The following is a 6,000-nucleotide window of genomic DNA, read 5'->3' as shown; positions in this document are numbered from 1 at the left end:
CAAAGAAATCATGTGGCTCATAATAATATATGTTTGCGCTTTTCCCTCCCCATGAATGGTTATTATGAGTTGCACTTTTCCCTGACCATGAATGGTTATCTTGATCTAGGTTTGATGCGAACCTCAATCGACACGTTTTGAAACCCAACAAAAATATTGAAATATTTACCCAGGAAAGCTAAAATTCAGATTTATGATAGAAACCTTGACCCAATGTTTATAATTGAAACGTGAACCAAAGGTATAAGTTGACCTTGACCCAATGATTATAAAGAATCACAAACCGAAGGTATAAAGTTTGAACGCCACAAAGAAGAATTCCTGATAAGTTCACAGTTCTTAAAGAACCAAAAGAAGAGCAAAACTTCACATTTTCTAATTTTTATTCAATAATATTATATAATGAAAAACTTTTACAGACTTCAGGACCTATTTAAGGGCTCCATAAAACTTGACAGACAAGAAAATATATTCTAAAATAACTCCTAATTGACACCTTACCATATCAGGAATCAAATTTGACCTAAAAAGCATTAAATGCACCTAAAAACAAGGAAAATACCTAAAAAACGTTCTAAATAATAAAAGCCATAAATTCAGGTAAATTTGGTTTGAAATAACTGCTCCAAAATAGGAAAAAATCTCCATTAACTAATATAGAGCTGGAAAGTCAATCAGACATTAATCCACGCCATAAATCACTCTAAATTAAGCCAGATCAACCCTAAATAGCTTGAATTAAATTTATTACGCTTTCATCTTCCTTTAGGCCAAGCTTGGAATGTCTTGCATTAGAATCAACCCAAATCTCTTGAATCAACTCATTAAGTGCTTCTTTGATCTTCTTGGATCTTGCTCTTGTAATAGGCCTAACTGGAACATGCAATCGATACTTGAATGCTTGTTGATTCTCATCAAGGTTGTTTGGGAATCGGATAACTAATGTATTACTAGGATTTTTTTATTTTTGTTAGTCTAATTATTTAGTGGAAGTTAAAACAGTGAGGTGAGTAACCACACCTGTCAATCTAACACACCTATATGTTTTAAAATCTACTTAATGGTCTAGTTAGCTTTTGCCAAAACTAATTGTGGTTAAGAAAAACTGAAAATTCATATTTAGTACAAGCAAAACTTAATGAATTATATAAATTAACTATGTAATTAGATAAACTAACTAATCCTCCATTTAGCTTTCACACACACACATACACAAACACACACACACATGTTATGGAGGAAGAACGTAAGAATTTTGCAAAGCATCTTGTTTAAGGCATATGGTTTTCCATTTGTACGTCATTTTTTATTATTGCTAGGATGGGGAACTTATTTGTTCCTCGCCGGGACAAGGGGAACTTACCTATTTCCTCTTTACTTAAACTATCTAAAGAAACAATTTGCATACACACAGGAAGACCTAAACACCATTAGTGTTTCTAAGGACTTAGGGCCTTATTTAGGAGTGGTGATAGATTTGTTGTCACAACTGTGTCCACCTTGGACTCTATTCTTTGTAGCTTCAATAGCTAATTTTGCTTCATACGTCCTTATTTGGATGGTCCTACATGGAAAGATACAAAAAAAATCTTCCGTTTGTTTGTCTCCTGTTCTGGTTAATAGGTTTTTCTAAAATTCTATTATAATCTCCCAAATGGCTCGCACATCAACTAAAGCTTTTTTTTTTTTCATTAAAAGAAAAGATAGATCATGTGATTCTTAGTCACCAATTGAAATGAACAATTTATGGTTACTTTTAATTTGAAGATGGGGTGGTGGCGGGATGGAGGATCATAGGTTCAAGCTCCATGGAGGAGCATTACAGGGTAGATTGGTTGTATTAGGATTTCTAACTCAGCTTAAAAAAAAAACTGTATATAATTACATGATAATTGTATGTGTTTTCCTTAAACAATAAAGAGCCAATTTTGGAACACTTTTAGAAATACATGCATAAACATATGTTAGTTGATGTGTTTTAACAATATTAATCTTGTTTTGTTGTGATCATTAATGATTTGAAAATGTAATTCCAGTTGATTATTTTAAAAACTATTGTTTGATGGTTTAGAAACTCAAAATCGATTAGAATATATTAGTGCTCTTGCATTGACACTTAAAAATCAATTGTAATTATATTAGTGTATTTGCAATTAACTCCTTGGTAAGCATTTTCCTATTCAATAGGTTAGGCAAAATACGCCTAATCCTAATAGTGCTTACGTATTGGTATATGTGCCTTGCTCTTTGGAGTCCAACAATCTTGTATTAATTGGCATACATAAATAAACATAATGTTTTTGTTCATTATGTTACATATGTTCGCTAAAGTATTCTAAACATGTGGTAAGTTGGAAGCATTAATGTAGGTTATTAGAGTTTTTGTAAGTGCACAATTGCACCTGGACCCAAAGACAACTACGGGCTCAGGCCCAATGATCCTTAGACAATAAAATTTGTAGAACGTGGGCTTGAAACCTAGATTAGAAGTGCTGAGAACTTGATAACAGGCTAAGAGTTACAAACACCTATAAATAACGAAAGATAATTGTAAATGGGCCTCCTCTGACGCAAGCCGAGGACTACCTCTGTATTATTTCTATTCTTTACTTAAAAGTTACAATTCTCAGTTTCTTTCTTTGTTGCCGATCCCCCTTTTTTCTGGCCTTCACCCCCCTTAAATACTTCCTTTCCTGATACCTTTTGGACAGTGACTAGAAGTTTCAGCCCTACTGTTCAGGGGTCACTTCCCCATCAATGCGATCAGGGAGGTAGGTGCAGAGCCTTTAATGCGGAGGTGGCAGCCTTTGCCCTTGATATTTTCTTTAACACTGGTGCATCTAGAAGGTTCAGGATGTCCCCCTTTTAACCATTAGTCTTTCTAGAGTTGTGCCTTGACCTTCATAATGAAGTCTTGAGTTCTCTTGGATCTGTCCGAGGAGAAGCTCGCCCTCGGCTGTACCCTCGGATCCTCGGCGTATGGGCCAATTCGTAGAGTTTAATTCTGGAGCAGGTCGGCCCTCCATGCTACAGTCCAAAGGCCCATATGCCCATTTGGGTCCTTTTACTCCCCACAATAGCCCCTCAAAACTCTATTTTTCATCATCCGAGGAGAAAAATAGGATTTTGATCCAACGAAAACTTTCCCCCCACGTTCTGTAAATAACTACACGTGCGAAGACCGTTTTGCGTTCCAGAGGATGCCACTTGGCGGTTTTATTTTAAAAAACGCGCGCATTTATTACCGTAAGTTATACCTTGTCCCCCACGTTCAACGGTGAGATGAGCATCCAACAGTCCTTGTTACTCTATGAAAATTTAGGCGGGACAAATACAATTTCGAGGCCGCTTCCCACACGTCGTGACGCTTTGGGAACTTGCGCCTTCATTTATTTCTCCAGAGGCTAATCCCATCAAAACATCAATGATCACCTTTTGTCTGCACAAATCCGTGGAAACTCGCACAACTTCAAATCTGTAAGTTCCTGTTCCTTTTTTCTCTTAACCCTTTCTCCTCTGACCCTGTCCTCGGCTCCCCTTATAGCCGTTCTCCCTCTTAGAATTTTGCCTTTCGTTCCTTTCTGATGGGAAAGTTCAAGTGTCTAGTTGATACCGCCGCTGGGATGGAAGGTTTTAGAGCCAAGTATCATATTCCCAGCGACGTAGGTTTAGAATACTGCCCGGCGGAAGTCGTGGCCGGTTCTAGGAAGGTTGGAGAGTTTATCATCCCAATGGTAGCCTTCGTAGAAGGTGGGATGACCCTCCCAATGAAGCCTGTAACCAGGGAGTACCTCCGCAACCATCAGTTGTGTCCCGATCAGTGCGCCCCAAACGTTTTTAGAGTTTTGGGTAGTGTTGACGCTCTAAACGAGCAAATGGGTCTGAACCTCACCTGGCATGATGTCGTCTTTATGTACGAATGCCACAAACTCACTGGAGTAGGTTACTACATCAAATCCCGCTCCAGCGTAGTTAGGTTGATCTCTTGTTTGCCCAAATCCAATAAAGGAATGAAGGATGACTACCTCATCGTCTCTGGCAACTGGCACGACGGCCCCCACTGCCCAGTTGAGTGGGGAGATCCAGGTGCGACACCTTTAGGATTTAACTTCCCATCCCATAACTCCCTAAATCATCTAGGAATGTGCATTCGCATTTACTTGAGCGTTTACCTTTAATTTATTATATGTTCTACACATCTGACCGTGTTTATTTATCTGGATGTTTTTCTTTGTAGATAAGCAAAATGTACGCCCACGCTTGAGCCACTGCAACGTTGCGGATCTGAATAGAGTGCTACGCTCTGAGGTGTTCATCAGCGGAGACTTACAGCTTAGGGCGGCCCATTTGATTTTGGGGTACGATCCCGTCTCCTCGAACTTCCAGGAGATCGAGAACGCAATAATCGCAGGTGACCGAAGGCGTAGGAGAATCAACGTGGCCAAACCTCACTTTTTAGCCGATCACGACATCCCTGATGCCCCTCACACCGTATTATACACACAGCCCATCGCGGCCATCCCATTCGCCGTGCACTCTCAGGCAATTGCTGTCCCAGAGGAGTGAGTGTCTTCTTCAAACACATTGGACGAGGAGATAGACTAGTTTCGGCTCAAGGACTCCCCACGACCTCGCGGAAACCCGTTTGTTATCCTTTCCGACGCGGAAGAAGACGTAGCTGAGGCCTCTGGAATTGAAGGTCTTGTGATAGCGCGTCCAGACGACAATTCCATTGAAGAAGAGATGGACAAGCTAAAGGACCTTATGACCGATAGAGGCGCCCGAGTGGCAAAGAAGGGAGCAAGAGGATCCCAAGCTCCCCCTGCCTTGCCACCACCCCCTCCTCCAGCCGAGCCAAAACCTCCCACTGACGATTCTAAGAAGAAAAGAAAAGTGGATGCCGAGGGGGCTGGTGGCGAGAAGCCAAAGAAGCTGAAACAGCAGCCACCGCCGACCCAGTAGCAGAAGCTGGACAAGGGCAAAGGGCGCGCCCGCTCAATTGAAAGTGGGGAGATCAGGGACGTGACCGAGGTGCGCGAAGCACCAGCCACCTGGTCTCCTGACTTGAGGCTGGACAGCGCCCCTATTCCCTACCATTCTAGCATTAGGGCAGTCCAACAAGGCCACGCCCACCACTTAGCCGAGGTGTTGGAGCGTCCTCTTCTGCTGCCCAAGGATATGGAATCCTTGGAGAAGACGGGCCAGCCGCAGCTGTTTCTCTCGTTAAAAGGGGTTTAGCTCTGGTAAGTTCCATCTTACACTTATATTCTATATTTATTTGTAAACACTTCACTGCATTTAACCTCCTAAAATTTTTGCAATCCATCCAAGAGGTTTTTGCGGCCGAGAAGTTCGTGGAGGATTCTCGGAAGCGCGCTAGGATGGAGCAAGAGCTAAGACAAGAGGCAGAAAGGTCCCTAGGCCAGGCCCTAGCAGAGAACGGGAAGATCACGTCACAGCTGGCCGACTTGAAAAGATAAAGAGATGGTGACAAGGCCAGCTTGAAGACGATGGAGAGCCAAGTGGAGGGGCAGCGTAAGCTTCTCTGCCAAAAGGATGACGAGCTTGCCCAAGTCCAACAGGCACGCTCTGACTTGGAAAAGGAGCTTACGCGGGTGAAGGAGGAAGCTCGCGCCCACAAGCACACCTTGGAGGCCGCGAAGAAGGCCAGTTATCAGGAGGGGGTGACTAGAACGCAATAAGAGCTGACAGAGGCTTTTGCGGCCTTGTGCCGAGAGTACTGTCAACAGGTCTGGGGATAGGCCATGAATGCAGCAGGGGTTCCTCAAGCTTCCGAGCTAAGGAAGCCCGAGAACATTTGGCTTCCCCTAGAAATACAGGAAATTGAAGACCCTCCTGTTGCTGCCTCTCCTGCCCTTCCTCAAGTGGTGCAAGAGCTTGTTCCTGCTCCTACAGAACCTGAAGGTTCCCATAAAGAGAAGGACGAGTGCGGTGGTGCCGAGAAGGAGTAGATCCAAAGCGTGGAGCCCCTCATTCCTT

This window comes from Castanea sativa, chromosome 10 (genome assembly GCF_040712315.1).
Source record: "Castanea sativa cultivar Marrone di Chiusa Pesio chromosome 10, ASM4071231v1".
Lineage (NCBI taxonomy): Eukaryota > Viridiplantae > Streptophyta > Magnoliopsida > Fagales > Fagaceae > Castanea > Castanea sativa.
Note: the sequence above shows the minus strand (reverse complement) of the source record.